This window comes from Haliotis asinina, chromosome 16 (assembly GCF_037392515.1).
Source record: "Haliotis asinina isolate JCU_RB_2024 chromosome 16, JCU_Hal_asi_v2, whole genome shotgun sequence".
NCBI classification, from domain to species: domain Eukaryota; kingdom Metazoa; phylum Mollusca; class Gastropoda; order Lepetellida; family Haliotidae; genus Haliotis; species Haliotis asinina.
Genome location: NC_090295.1, coordinates 4,339,579 through 4,356,916, shown reverse-complemented (window position 1 = coordinate 4,356,916; position 17,338 = coordinate 4,339,579). Strand labels below are relative to the sequence as shown.

Genomic DNA, 17,338 nt, shown 5'->3' with positions numbered 1-17,338 from the left:
GCTTTAAGAAATTGGTGCTGATGATATCCTAAAGGAATGGCATCTTTATCTGGAAAATAGCTCAAAGCTTGTGAGCCAGATCTCCATTCCAACAAATCAGTTTTTAGCTCAAGGATTTTTGAAAAATTCATATTCAAAATGATTAAAATGTATTTTCAATTCATGAACAAAACTGTTGAACCGTTGACAAGAAGGGAATCCGTAACATGTACCAGTGGGGTAAAAAGGAAAAAATTGATTCATTTAATCGCATTCCGCAAGATCAAAGAGATTGTTAAGGCTAGTCAGTTTCTGGCCTCTCATGCTAAGAGTCAGGTTCACTGGACCGATACAATCCCCAATATGGATTATGTATGGGACACAACAGAGCTCAATAACAATCACCCAAGGGTTGTAAACAGTTAATGAAAGCTTGGGGTCCATGTACACACATAATCACATCCTGGCTGATTTGACATTGCCATGAGGTACTGATCCATAACAGACCCTGCTGCCTGGAATCCTGTATTAAAAAAGCCAACACACATCCTTTTTCAATGCGTAGTAAATTTCTGCCCTGGCTTTGAGACAATAGTTCCATGATCTGCATTGGCTATGAGACAATATTTCTTGGATCCAACCCAGGCTATGAGACAACATTTCCTTCATCTGACTGTAATCAGACAAGACTTAACTGACCTAACCATGGCTATGAGACATTTCCCTTATTTCACTCTGTAATGAAACAACATTTAACTGATTCAACCCTGGCAGTGAGACATTTCCTTGATCTCACCTCTGCCATGAGAGAACATTTCCTTGATCTCATCGCTGCCCTGAGACAACACTTCCTTGGTCTCACCCTGTCTAAGAGACATTTCCTTGGTCTAACCTCTGTCATGAGACAACATTTCCATTGTCTCACCCCTGCCATGAGACAACATTTTCCCTGATGTACATCCAACCCACAAACAAAACCTGTATCACCAATAAGAAAAGTCTGTACACAGGATCTCTGGGTGATAAATAAGCTGGCATGTTTCTAACCCCCAGCAGCCTGACCCTGGCACAACATTCAACACACTGACAGCCATTTACAAATTACTTGTGTTCTTGTGCTGGCAGACAAGCTTAATTATTCAAACATACTTTCAATCTTTTCAAAATATTTCACGACAAATCTTATCACTAACCATGGGAGGAATGTGTGGTGGAGATTTGGCAACACCCAAATCTATTTATTACAAATTAAACACCATCAGCATTTTACTGGAACATCCACAAACCTTCGACCATCCATTACTTCATCAATTCCCCTCCCACTCAGTGAATTCTCTCTACTCCTGTTAACTCAACTACACCGTCTACAGTCAGATTAGCTTGTGTTCATGTCAAGAACTGTTATTCCACCTCTAGCTGTTTAACCCCAGTATACTCACCACATCAGGTGTCACATATCTCATCAGGTGTCACATATCTCATGTGACATGAACAGAGAAACATGTTGATACGCCCATAATACACCCGCTTCATAATGCAGTTATAGCCTGCCCAATTGTATGACTTCTTACAGCTTATTGTGCTCTCATACTCTATGTGAGTTGATCTCACAGTGAGAGTCTGCATACTTACTCCCTTCTATTCTCCTCCACTATAGGACACGGAACAGACCAACAAACACTTAGTTAGAGCCCAGATCTTTGTACCCTGTACCCACAATGTTTAACAAGCTATGGAGCTGCATGGATAATCCATGCAGGCCAGTTCTGAAACAAGTCATGGAGGCCAAGAGTGTAGGCCAGCTGTGACAGGCTAGTCATGTGTACTGGTCATGTAGGCCTATCATGTCTGGCAGACGTGTACGCTAGTTGTGCAGGATAGTCTTAAAAGCCTGTAGTGCAGGCCAGCCGTGTAGGCTTGTTGTGTATGTCAGTCCTGTAGGCTAGTTATGTACATTAGTTGTGTAGGCCAGTTGTGCAGGCCAGTTGTGCAGATCAGTTGAGTGGGCCTGTTGTATAGGCTAATGCTGTAGGCCAGTTGTGCAGGTCAGTTGTGTGGGGCTGTTGTATAGGCGAGTGCTGTAGGCCAGTTGTGCAGGTCAGTTGTGTGGGGTTGTTGTATAGGCTAGTGCTGTAGGCCAGTTGTGCAGGTCAGTTGAGTGGGCCTGTTGTATAGGCTAGTGCTGTAGGCCAGTTGTGCAGGTCAGTTGTGTGGGGCTGTTGTATAGGTTAGTGCTGTAGGCCAGTCGTGCATGTCAGTTGTGTGGGGCTGTTGTATAGGCTAGTGCTGTAGGTCAGTCGTGCAGGTCAGTTGTGTGGGCCTGTTGTATAGGTTAGTGCTGTAGGCCAGTCATGCAGGCCAGTCATAATACACCTGTCATGTAGGTCAGTCATGTAGGTTATGCATATAGGCCAATCATTTAGGCTATTCATTGGAAACAGGGTGGGGAACAAAAACTGTTCACCATTTAGTCAATAATGCAAATCTTTTCTGTAGCCATTTAGTACATAACTGAAAATATGTAAATTAGAGGCTCTCTTGAAGTTGTTTATGGCTCCTCATGACTGATAAGTTGTAGAGAGATCTAGAACGATAAGCCAAGCTGTGACTGTGGGTGATGTTGCAAGGGTGATGGTAACTGCTGTTTCTGATGATGTAGCTCCTGAGCAGCAGACAAACCACTGTCACAGCCTGGCCAAAGGACGGCTTGAGTTATGAATTATAATTATTTATGTATTATATATTAAAAGTTTAGACTCTCTGGTGTAAATGTAGACACTTACTTCAATGAACTCTTCTAAACTAGATTTTGCAATTCCTTACAGTTTAAAGGTACTGTTTACACAACAGTTTGTTAAACAAATTTAAAACACCGAAAAGTGTATTGCTATGAGTTCAATAAATGAAGAAATGCAGTGAATACTGGCAATTTTTAACAAATATTTACATCAAAAGACATTTGTTCACATGCATGGTATTTGCACATGATTTACCATAATTTGATGCATGATTTGCATGTTATTTATCTGCATAAAATTTGCAGTTGGTTCCCTCATATTAGTGGAGAAATTCAGCTTCGATGTAACCATATATATATACATAAAATCTTGTGGGAGTTTTAAGTGAGTGTAAACTTTTGATTGGCAGCATGTGCTGGGATATAACACAGGCTGTCTGGAAGCAGGTAGACCTTGCTGAGTGACAGATGCAAGTGTAAACAAGCAGATCTCACCAGTCACTGTTCAGGCATGGTCTCGGAGCACACTGATAGCCACTCTCCATGCTAAACAGCATACAGAGTACAATGTGCAATACAGCTCATATAGCAATCATTCCCTGTTATCCTCTACACAGCATACACGACAGCATGAAGTCTCTGCTACAGTGCTGTCTGGAGTATAAGCTGATTATATCCTGCCTAGAATAAAACATCTCTGTCTCCATGGGCCGTACTGAACACACATTGTTCTACATAAGTCAATCAAAGCTTGCATCTAAGCTACACTTAGTGGGTACAAGTTCGACAGTAAGTGGCTGTATGCGATAATATGACAGTGTGGAACCTTCTGTCACTGGAATGTGAAACTACATAATGTCGTCAGGGTAACTGGTTACCAGTACTTTGAGTTTTACAATGCATAGGGGTGTGATACAACACATATCCATGTAACATTGGTGCCATATGACACTTCTGTTGTATCACCTGACTTTCTTTCTCTGTACACATGAACCACAATGATGCATTAATTGTTTCTTGAGTTTAAGCACTGAAGTTGACACATTGTAGAAAGATGAAAATGCTGGAGGAGACAGAAGTATCAGGGAATCTGATTACACAATGCTATTTAGAAAGTATAATATGTTATTTTGGGGATAACATTTCCTAACATAAGTTATATTTGGGTTTACACTTTGTCAGCGCTTTTTAATACCAACATAATTTAATGTACAAGATATAGGGGTAATGACACTGCGTTTGTAGAAGAATGCATTGTTGATCACATATCGGAATGTAATACGGATCACTGCATTGCTACACCACTGGCTGTGATCGATGTCAGTGAATGAAAGAGTGAAGATGAGTTTCGTACAACTGTGATACAGGTAAATGACAAGGTACATCCTGGATAAAGGTCCACATCATGATACATGTCCATAAGGTACATCTTGACACAGATCCATGACAAGGTACGTCTTGACACAGATCCAGTCAGGGTACATCTTCACACATATCAATGGCAGGGTACATCTTTACACAGATCCATGACAGGGTACATCTTGATGCAGATGCATGACAGGGTACATCTGTGCTACAGGTCCATGTCAGGGTACATCCTGACAGATCCATGTCAGTGTACATCTGTGCTACAGGTCCATGACAGGGTGCATCTGTGATACAGATCCACACCAAGGTACATCTGTGATAAAGGTCCATATCAGGGTACATCCTGACACAGATCCACACCAAGGTACATCTGTGACACAGGTCCACACCAAGGTACATCTGTGATACAGGTCCACACCAAGGTACATGTGATACAGGTCCACACCAAGGTACATTGGTGATATAGGTCCACACCAAGGTACATCTGTGATACAGATCCACACCAAGGTACATCTGTGATACAGATCCACACCAAGGTACATCTGTGATACAGATCCACACCAAGGTACATCTGTGATACAGATCCACACCAAGGTACATCTGTGATACAGGTCCACACCAAGGTACATCTGTGATACAGATCCACACCAAGGTACATCTGTGATACAGATCCACACCAAGGTACATCTGTGATACAGGTCCACACCAAGGTACATCTGTGATACAGATCCACACCAAGGTACATCTGTGATACAGATCCACACCAAGGTATATCTGTGATACAGGTCCAAGTCTGGACTACACATCAGGTCTGTAACTGCAAATTCTGTGAGTTTCTTTAACTTCCTCCAATTTCCTGGTTCCTGGATGAGTGGAGGAGGGGAGTGGCTGAGCCCCCCTTGAGGAAGGGGCCAGATGCAGGACAGACCACCCCCAGGTGTGGAACATCTGCTCCTGGACAACCAAGCTCCACATATGAGCCATACAAAAGATTATTATTCAGATGTGCTGCAATGAAATTATCGCAACAGTGCTTGACAAAACACCCATTTGATGGAAGTTTGTTTTATGGCTTTTTAAGTGTCAAGGAAATTTGGCATCAATGTTTTTTAAACACATACATGCTAAAGATTTTGCATTAACATCACAAGTTTGGAATCGGGAATTTCAAAAGAAACTGAAAAGGGGTTTATATTCCTCTGAGAGTATCAAAATCTATACCATCGCTATAAAGTGACTGACATGAAAGGTGAATGTTTCAGGATGTCAACATGTGTAATGTAAGGAACACAATGTTTCGGAGAACAAATGTACACTGTTGCTCCATTATAAGTGAACGATCTGTTTCCTTGTTTTTCTTAAGCTGAAATACTCTGGACACATATTACAGAAGTTGGCATCTTTAAACTTTCACCACATTGTTTTTGAATGAACCATAAAACATTGTCCTAATTCTTGACTATGACGTGAAACAATAGCAATCTTGCAGATGGGGCTTTAATTATAGTAGAACAAAGGGACCAAGCCAGGTACAGCATGACTCGGAGACCAAGACAGGTAGAACATGACTCGGGGACCAAGACAGGTAGAACATGACTCGGGGATCAAGAACAAAACTTGGGGACCAACACACGTAGAACATGACTTGGGGACCAAGACAGGCAAAGCATGACGTGGGGACCAAGACAGGTAAGGCAACCTCAGAGCAGGACTCGAAGGTGCTCAGCAAGTAACACAGGTCAAACATCAGCCAAACAAAACAAACAAGGCAAGTGAGATCCACACCTTGTCAAGCAGGCAGCCAGCCATGACTTACACTGGCATGTTGACACCACAGAATTCCTCACCTGTCTTCAACACTGATTATCCAGGCACATTTAGTAGATCCCAGTAATTATCAGCAGCAGCTACTCAAGGCAGAATGTGGAGCTATATGACGGACCCTTGACCCCTGCTGGTGGGACTGAACACACTTGGGTCAGTTCTGGACTCATCTATAACAGGCATGCATCGGAACTGTCGGTCCACTCAGCCACCTCACAATCACTTCCAATACTGGCTGAAACAGATCCAACTCCCTTCTAACACTGATGGAAGGGTAACATCCAGCTCTCTTCCAACACTCTGTGTGAAACGGTAATATCCAGCTAATACACTTCCTCACCTCACTGGATCTCAAAATATCCCACTGAGCAATTGATAAGCAAGTGATTTTCAACCAAGCTGTATCTCACAGGAGTTAGGGAATTATGAGCAGATATATCCTGGCAAGTCTCATTAAGTATTCTCTGGAATCACAGCACTGAAACACAAATGTCCTGAGCACAGCCGTGGGTCTCCAGCTCCTCGCCTGTCAGTCTGCTCACTGACCCACCACTAAGTTGTATCCTCATACAACAGCCTGCATTCCATGTCAACACTAGCAATTAACTCCTTCTTTCACCTCGCTGGCCGCCAGCCGCAACTCTCCTCAGCATTGAGGACCAGGATTTCACCACCTTTCCAACAAGCTCCTTTGTGTCCACCTTAAACAGGGCAACACAAACACCCAGCTGACGACTAGTTGCAATTCATTACCACAACGCAGCTCTCCAAGCCTCTAGACAAAGGGAACTTCACTCAATCCTGATGTATATTAAGTTAGAGAAATTCCCCACTGATATTTCTGTCCGTCTGCTTCGTCCACTTGCCTTCACTCTGATTGCCTGACTTTCAACAGCAAACCCTGTCTGCTTTGCTCTACACTTTCACCTGTGACCCCTGAGGGAAGGTGACCTCTGACCCGTGACCTCACCAGCATGCATGCTTTCTCAGGTACAAATCCCTTGTGTTAGCGGCTTTATTGCCTCATAAAGGACGTAGCAGGTCCTTCCTGCAACCCTGCTCACAGCCACAAGGTGAAGGGGGAAACTGCCGTGTGATTACACCGGCACCAACAAAGGAAAAGTCCCTCTGATCAATAAAACGTAATCATTTTTTCATTTGATGCTTAGTACTTCTATTAGGCAAATATACCTCAATAAATCACATCTGCTAAAAGGTATATATTGCTCATACACACACCATCTCCACAGTCAGACAGAAATATAGCTCAGTATATGTAAAAATAAGCTGTAAAAATCAAACACTGGAGTATAACAAAAATATAACATAGACCCTCACTATAAGGACAGACAAGGACATCAAAGGCAGATTCCCAATTCTGCTTTATAATGAGGTGGTATGAACATCAGTCTGACAGGTTTGTGTATAGCTAATTGCTCATTCTATACTCAAGTGAAAAGCCCAAGACAGTAATGGATGAACAGAAATGAAACCAAACAAGCAATATTGTCGGAGTGCTGTACTGGGTAAAGCACACAAGCACATTTCACACAGCTGGCCAATATATATTTATTCAAAATTCCCATGAAGTGTGACTACCAAACCTGATATCAACTGCAATCAACACAGTGGATGACACACTGTACTGAATAATAATATAAAATGCTTCAGACTGAAAGAATATTAAGTTAATAAATTGTATATATCATAGGCTTGGACAAACACCAAGCGTTTAACTACAAAATTGAGCATCACAGCAGTTTATCATATTGTCCATAAATAATTTCTCCACTAACACAATTAAACACTAGACGTAAGGACTGCATTTTAAACATGTGTATACATGAAATTTGCAGCTTCTAAGATTTCCCAGGGATATAATCTGGGAAGGACACACAAAAATGACACCTTGTGATGTAATATGAACACTGTTCAAAGTGATGTTAAACCCAGCTCAGTTATACTTAGCTTGAACTGAAACTTGGAGCTCGAGCAAAGAAAATCTTGCATTACAACATTGATTGTACTTATCAGCACAGAAATATTAGATAGATCATAGGTACATGTTCAATTATTTAAATGTTCAAGAATTATTACTCCAACACCTCCAATGACCTCATTGAGGTAATTGTTTACATCAAATTTTAATTTGTATTGTTGTAGGATTCAATCTTCTGTGCCTCGACAACCCTAATGTCTCTAAAATATCACAGCACTATTCCCATCCAGCCTCCAGTTCTGCCATCATAAGGCTCCAGGCTCCAGGCTCCAGGCTCAGGCTCACTGCTGACACCAGCTGCACAGAGTCTGTCATGTACGACCATAGATAAATATATTTTATGCAGTCATTATTCACAATGAATTTCCCTGTGACCAATAAAGCAAACCTATTTATCACAAAATATCCCCACAATTCATAATCATTGGGATGGTAATTTCAATACTTGACAATGTCGTCTCCTAAATATTACAGCAATATTTCTGGTTTGTGTTGTTTCAAGTCCGGGGTAACAGATGCAGCGCTGATGTCTCTAGGGGATGTACAGGTCACAAAGACCTAGTCAACAATGACAGCTGATACATTGTAGAATATCATGAATATAGGCATAGATCATTACCATATACAGTGATAAAAACTGGAGGACGAAACTGACACCTGAAACATTAATACATTTCATCATACAGTTTCGTCTGTTTAAATAAACATTACTAATAGCCAATGATAAATATAACAGAAAGACATAAATCTGAAGAGCTAACCTATACCAATTGTTAAGTTCAAGGCCCCAACGAAAGTTACCTCCCTTATGCATGCCAGAATCCTGTAAATTCTTGTAGGCAATATTCTGGTTCAACCTTATGCTGACTGTCTGGAAGTGGTAAACACAAGAGGAGTTGCCTCCCATATGCTTGCCAGAATCCTGTATCCTGAGTCAAACTTTGGCTGACAGTCTCGTAAACAGTAACTGTATCTCGCAGCATTGAAGTATAAAGGGAGGTAACAAGCCAGATGTGTGGTAAATTCTATAATGGCGTCAGCTGCTTCTATCAAAATCAGGTGTTTGCATCTCATTATCTCCCTCAACTTAAAACAAACACTGTACTATGTAAACCTAAACATCACATGCTAAATGTGAAACTTTCAAAACAATATAGACTGCCAGTTTGAAATGAATTATGCCTAAACCTTCACAACTGAATCTCTGCAAATTTATAACAATAACAAATATACATTGTCCTATCTCTGTAACATAATATGTGCACAACTAACCATATAGTTTACAAGACCAATCAATTTCCATTTAGCTTGAAGTCAGGAAACAAAAATTGCTCATGTCTTTGAAAGCTTACGTCAAATCATGTGTCTTCAGACTATCCTTCCTTATCAGGCACATATATTGGGAGAATGAGTTGTCTGTCTCACAGTCAATGAACCATAATATTTTCCCTACTGTCTTGCCCTTTCCGCAATTCTAAAGCTAAAAAAATGATTTATTGCGATTTCATTCTTGGCACTATCTGTTATGGTACTAAGAAGGGTCAGGGCTCAAGATAATTTTTCAACATCAGGAGTACATACTCCTTATTTTCTCAATACAGAAATACTGGAAAATCTTAAGACTGCATTTAGAGTACTGAATGGAATTCAAAGGAGTATCAGTAATCTTGTGTTTTGCTTCATATATACACCACGACATTGCTACTCTTGTGCAAACAGGTCAATAAACAATAAAACAATTCTTTTTCAGATAAATACATCCGTAACTGATTCTAAGACCATGCACCAGTGAGTATCTGCTCCGTTTTCTAAATTATTTCCTACCATATCATACATACATTTTATCCATACATACACCGATACAGCTTTTATCTGGAGCACTGAAGTCTAGATTTCCTAGGGTTGTGAATCTCTGGTTTAACTGGGGCTCCTTTTCAATTCAAGTGGGTTCACTTTATGTATCAAAATTATATATATTCAGACACTAAGCATTAGTCTATGGGATGTACTGCCAGTGCAATGCTCAGGATGTCAGAGAGAAAAACTGCATGAATATATATTGCTATACAAGTGTCTGTCTTGCAATAAATATTGAAATATTCTGGAAGCTAAATAGTTGTGATTTCACTGATTGTATGGGAAGCTACATACTAAAATAAGTATCACTAAACATGGCCTCACATGAGAAAAGCCAGGACTGCCCTTCTTTTGAAAAATCAAATTTGTACAAAAAGAGCCTTTTCTACAAAGTCTCGTCCTTGTGCATTTCCCCTTCTGTCCCCTCTGTTCGAAGATAAATAACTGTAACAGCTTGTGTGACATTATCCATTTTTGGAGTGCTGTGGTTTAGTGATTAATGACACCATAATACAAGGTGTGACGTCAGACAAACATTATGTATACTCAGCTGTTGGCTTGATTTTCAGATAAAGTTTGTCTGTTAAAGGTGGACAACTTGTTTCAAAGTTTATCATGTGATTAGCCAGAAAATAAAGAGTGTTACATGTTCAGTTGTGAATGATGCTGGTACATAAAGAATGCTACATATTTTATTGAATATTTCTTAAAATGTTTGATTGTCAATAACTAGCAACAAAACTGCATTTTTAGGAGAGTTTTCAACAGACTAGAAAGACAATGCTATGCTCTAAAACAAAGAAACTGCTCTGCTCCATAATGACACAATGCTCCGGCAGTAGGATCTTGCTGTGCTCCAGCACACCACAAGCACCCTACTCTATTCCAGCACACCACAAGCACCCTACTCTACTCCAGCACACCACAAGCACCCTACTCTACTCCAGCACACCACAAGACCCTACTCTACTCCAGCACAACACAAGGGCCCTGTTCTACTCCAGCACACAAGCACCCTACACTGCTCCAGCACACCACAAGGGCCCTACTCTACTCCAGCACACCACAAGCACCCTACTCTACTCCAGCACACCACAAGCACCCTACTCTACTCCAGCACACCACAAGACCCTACTCTACTCCAGCACAACACAAGGGCCCTGCTCTACTCCAGCACACAAGCACCCTACACTGCTCCAGCACACCACAAGCACCCTACTCTACTCCAGCACACCACAAGCACCCTACTCTACTCCAGCACACCACAAGGGCCCTACTCTACTCCAGCACACCACAAGCACCCTACTCTACTCCAGCACACCACAAGCACCCTACTCTACTCCAGCACACCACAAGCACCCTACTCTACTCCAGCACACCACAAGCACCCTACTCTACTCCAGCACACCACAAGGGCCCTACTCTACTCCAGCACACCACAAGCACCCTACTCTACTCTACTCCAGCACACCACAAGCACCCTACTCTACTCCAGCACACCACAAGCACCCTACTCTACTCCAGCACAACACAAGGGCCCTGCTCTACTCCAGCACCCCGCAAGCATCCTGCTGTGCTCCAGCACAACAAAAAGTATCCTGTTCTGCTCTAGAACAACAGAAGGGGTCTGCTCTGCTCCAGGACAACACAAGGACGCTGCTGTGCTCCAGCACAACTCACGGACGCTGCTATGCTCTGGCACAACACAAAGACCAAGCTCTTCTCCAGCATAACATAATGGGCCTGCTATGCTTTAGCACAACACAAGGACCTAGCTCTGCTCAGCAGAACATAAGAAACAAGCTCTGCTTGATTGAGCACAGTCCCAGCTGTGCTCCACAGGAGATTGTCACACAGTAGTCACACAATAAACAGACAATAAACAAACAATAAACACAGTGTGTTTGCTAGTAAGCTGCTCTTGCAGCCTGTTTCACAGCTTGTGGTCTGTCCGTATCACCAGAAACAAATAAATAGGTCTGTCTGTTCAATATACCTCCTTTCATCTTTCATAAGCTTACAATATAGTTAAATCAGAGGAAATAGGCTGTGCTGGTCATCTATGTATTATATCACATGAATTGCCAATAAAACTCCCATGAATTGCCAGGGACTAGACAATGGCGCCCAGGTTAGGACCCAACAAATGCTGAATGTGAATGGTTTATTGCAAATAATAAAACTAAATGACACAGAAAAAAGCTTATTACATCAATTTCATGGACATGGAACTGTAGGAACACTGTGTGATATTGAACACTTGAATGGGTGAATATGTATTTCATATATAATAACTATGAATTTTCATAACAGGCTGATGATCTAGGTGCAGATTTCAGAATAGTTCTTGATGTTGCAAACAAAAACATTTTTGGCCTTCATATTTTTACATCAGTTTTACATTTTGATAATATCTCATAATTGAATAGTGGGGCAGTGCATGAAATATATTCATAAACTCAAAGGGAATAGATCATCAACTATTTCTGCACCACTGATTGCCATATCAAAATACACCCAGATATCTGATCTCGTACATTATTGGAATAATACCTGCAACAGCGCCATCGATAGCACTCTGATATGAACACATGCACACACATGCATGCATGCATCACAGCAAACAGTCTAAGAATCACCCCCTCTGTGCCTCAATTCTGCCCCATGAAAGAATCCACAGATCAACACAATATCCCTACTCACTGTATTCACGCTGCTTCCAAACCCAATATTTGACAAAGTAATGTGCGAGTTGTCTACGATCATGGTCGCCCTCATAACGGCAATATAATTCCATGTTTTATAGCACCAGTGCACCTCGCTTAATGATGATATAATGCAAGTGCTTGCTATTTGAAATCCTTCTCTGCATAAATGACAAAATAATGGCCATGTTTTATAGAATCTCCTACCCTGAATAATCTAACTGCCACAATGCAGGGACTTGAATTGAAGCCTCTGCCCCAGTCAGGCACAGAGCCAAGCAGCATGGACACAGCTTACATGTCATCGGATTTCAAACCAACTGGAATCGATACAGTTGAATTCATTAGTGTATTAGTGAAGTGAAAAAAATGAATATGTTCAGTACATAATACTTTATGAAAGGGTTTTCACTACTCAAGATCCATGCCATCAACTTCATTAAATGCAGCTTCAGCAATGCTTGATGTTGGCTGTATGAAACAATGAACAAAAAACCCATGCTGAGTTTATATTTCATTACCAGTTACACATCGAAGTGAGCCAAAACATTCAAATTCATTTCGAGCATTTTTGCTGTAATAGAAGCAAGAAAATCCAGTAATTTAGCACATAACTGTAAAAATCAATGAATACCACAGACATCCCACTACTAACAAAGAAAGCAGAATAAAACAATAAACTGATATTTGTGACATAAAACCTTACAGTGCCGCACATGCTTAAAGTGAGTGAGCAAAGGGAGATAACTCCAACCTGCTTGATCCCACCCATAAGTGCCCCTTTCCTTGCAGAGGCTGTGTTGAGATAGATAAGCCCTATTAGATGCACCATTGTTTCGTGTGTAACATTATGATAACCTCCTGGCAGTGCTTTGCATTCTACTGATGAAGAGCAGGATGTAACCAAGGAAACCGGGTCAGTATTCTCCCTGCATGGAACACAAGCCTCTGTTATAGCAGGTTATGCCACTTGATATCAGAAACTTGTAATGACACTGGGTTATACAAGATGTTGATGTCAATACTAGGTCATAGTGAATGTTGATGTCAATACAGGATCATACTGGATGTTGATGTCAATACAGGATCATACTAGATGCTGATGTAAATACAGGATCATACTGGATGTTGATGTCAATACAGGGTCATACTGGCTGTCAATGTCAATACAGGGTCATACTGGATGTTGATGTCAATACTAGGTCATACTGGCTGTCAATGTCAATACAGGGTCATACTGGATGTTGATGTCAATACAGGGTCATACTAGATGTTGATGTCAATACAGGATCATACTGGATGTTGATGTCAATACAGGGTCATACTGGCTGTCAATGTCAATACAGGATCATACTGGATGTTGATGTCAATACAGGGTCATACTAGATGTTGATGTCAATACAGGGTCATACTGGATGTTGATGTCAATACAGGATCATACTGGATGTTGATGTCAATACAGGGTCATACTAGATGTTGATGTCAATACAGGATCATACTGGATGTTGATGTCAATACAGGGTCATACTGGCTGTCAATGTCAATACAGGATCATACTGGATGTTGATGTCAATACAGGGTCATACTGGCTGTCAATGTCAATACAGGGTCATACTGGATGTTGATGTCAATACAGGGTCATACTGGCTGTCAATGTCAATACAGGGTCATACTGGATGTTGATGTCAATACTAGGTCATACTGGCTGTCAATGTCAATACAGGGTCATACTGGATGTTGATGTCAATACAGGGTCATACTAGATGTTGATGTCAATACAGGATCATACTGGATGTTGATGTCAATACAGGGTCATACTGGCTGTCAATGTCAATACAGGATCATACTGGATGTTGATGTCAATACAGGGTCATACTGGCTGTCAATGTCAATACAGGGTCAAACTGGATGTTGATGTCAATACAGGGTCATACTGGCTGTCAATGTCAATACAGGGTCATACTGGATGTTGATGTCAATACTAGGTCATACTGGCTGTCAATGTCAATACAGGGTCATACTAGATGTTGATGTCAATACAGGGTCATACTAGATGTTGATGTCAATACAGGATCATACTGGATGTTGATGTCAATACAGGGTCATACTGGCTGTCAATGTCAATACAGGATCATACTGGATGTTGATGTCAATACAGGGTCATACTGGATGTTGATGTCAATACAGGGTCATACTGGATGTTGATGTCAATACAGGGTCATACTGGCTGTCACTGTCAATACAGGATCAAACTGGATGTTGATGTCATTACAGGATCATACTGTCAAAATAATACCTCACAGGGTCATACTAAGATGTTGATGTCAATACAGGGTCATACTGGCTGTCAATGTCAATACAGGATCATACTGGATGTTGATGTCAATACAGGGTCATACTGGATGTTGATGTCAACACAGGGTCATACTGGCTGTCAATGTCAATACAGGATCATACTAGATGTTGATGTCAATACAGGGTCATACTGGATGTTGATGTCATTACAGGATCATACTGTCAAAATAATATCTCACAGGGTCATACTAAGATGTTGATGTCAATACAGGGTCATACTGGCTGTCAATGTCAATACAGGATCATACTGGATGTTGATGTCAATACAGGGTCATACTGGATGTTAATGTCATTACAGGATCATACTGTCAAAATAATATCTCACAGGGAGACAAGGGACATATTATGACCCCAAGTCTCCACAAGGGTAACACATATTTTTTTCTCCCTTTAAGGTGATTGAATACATCAAAGCGGAGACCACACTGGACCACCTTGCCACCACTGTATTATCAGAACAGTGTGCATGGCAAAGCAGGAACCCTTTCTGCCCCGGAAATCCTCACTGACTCATTGCAACATAGATATTGAGACACTCTCAACAATGTGTCGCTCTGTGTGGTGCAACTATCTGCTGTCTGTTTATCCAATATGCCTGCACCTCGCCACTGACATCTGCTCGTCATAAAACATGTCTGCCAACACATGAGCTTCACATGCAATGCATGCTGGGAGATTTCTGTTCACCTCCCTTGTGACAAGTTGCGATGATTCGGAATTCAGAATATACCCACTGGGAGACAAAACATCAAGTGTTTCACATTTTATAGCCGTCATAAAAACAGGAAGAGACATTTACACAGCAATTATGAATGCAGAAAGGCAATACATTTTAGGAGGAAATGCTCGTGGGAAGAAATCTAACTTACAACAATGATTTAGTTATTAACAGCATGTTGTTATGTATCTTAGATCAACAGAACGCAGTGTTTTACAATGTTTCCTACACCTGCAGATCAATATGAACCTCTATGTAGCCTTGATCTGCAGATCAATATGAACCTCCATATCTTCCAGCTCTGCACATCAATGTGAAAACCTCTATGTTACCTAGATCTGCAGATCAATATGAACCTCCATATCTTCCAGCTCTGCACATCAATGTGAAAACCTCTATGTTACCTAGATCTGCAGATGAATCTGAACCTTTGTTTTCCAGATCTGCAGATCAACATTAACCTCTGTTTATCAGATCTGCACATCAATGTGGAGCTCTATGTTTCCCAGATCTGCAGATCAGTGTGAACCTCTATGATTGGTTTCCTAGATCTACAGAACCCTCTGTCTCTCTATGTTTCCAAGATCATCAGAACACAATGCCTCCAAGTTTCTAAGATTTGCAGAACAGAGATACTTTTCATGTTTAGGAGGTAACTTACTTCTTATCCTGCTTTTCTCCCACTAACCAGATACCAAACATCACACAATACGACTCTGAAATGCAGCAAACTTGCATCATCACAGAACAAACAGAACTTCTGAAAGTTATCCCAGGAATATGAATAAATTATTGCTAATAACATATTCAAATGCCATTTGAGTTGAACAAGGCTGAAATATGCATTCCCATTTAAAAGGAAATTTCACGTCACAGGTGACAGTTCTGGATTTAACAAATGCATGAAGACCTGAATAAGGCTGTTATTGGACTATGAGCACTGTATGGCACTCGTACACCAGTGTCCGTCACTCCCTCTACACCACTGTCAGATGCACACTAAACTAATCCTTAGTCTCTGAATATATACAATTTTGATTGTAACAAATAAACCCATTTAACTTGCTTCATTTAACGCTTCAGGTGACTGTGAGACAGGCTAGACACACACCTTCAGTACAGATGACTGTATGTCTTTTGTCTTTCTCTGTCAGAAGACAACTTGCCCTTTCTTCTGCTGGGCATTAATCACTGACATTAATCACTGAGAGATTTGGAGGTGACCTTGCCTGACCTCCACACCAGTGTCCCGGTCAGCTTGTGGTGATGGTCAACATCTTACCCATCCTCCATTCAATTATCTCCCTCCCTGGAGATCCACAAATACTGGGCCCTGTGACCACAATGGGCATGAATCTTGGCATCTCTTAATATCCAACCTCTTGCCACAAGCCGAGGTCAAACATTGAGCAGCTGCTGCAGAATTTAACACAGCAGCAATAGTGCTGCTTTCTGAGACACAAAAATTCACAATCAGAAAATTAAATATTTCAAATATTTCAAGATTTTGTCATTGAGACCAAGTGTCCATTTGACAACAGGTTGTGAGAATCAACATGCCTTTGACCCTTGACTGAAACAACTCCAATTAAATCGAATTATCCAGTTAATAATATTATTTTATCAAAATCAATATTGAAAAAGTGAAAAAAAAAAAAATAATCAAAAAATCTAAAATGACCTGATGAAGAAGTTGGGATACGTGCTTCACTTGAGATAAAATTATACATTGGCAATTTCTTTATATCTGATTAGGTTTACCAACTGTTCATATTCTTAAACACATTTCACCCCAA

At 40.9% G+C, this 17,338-nt stretch overlaps 1 protein-coding gene across 10 annotated transcripts in view; it reads right to left on the bottom strand.

Annotated features, from left to right (window-relative positions):
* Positions 1-17,338, bottom strand: part of LOC137268678 (arginine-glutamic acid dipeptide repeats protein-like) — a 137,234-nt gene that overhangs the window by 82,746 nt on the left and 37,150 nt on the right. For 2 of the 10 annotated variants that reach the window (XM_067803278.1, XM_067803279.1), the window contains exon 1: positions 5,932-6,830. The exons of the other annotated variants lie outside the window; for them this stretch is intronic. The gene's annotated coding sequence lies outside the window, so the exon portion shown is untranslated. Of the gene's footprint in view, positions 1-5,931; positions 6,831-17,338 lie in introns of those variants that run through there. 10 annotated transcript variants of the gene reach the window in all.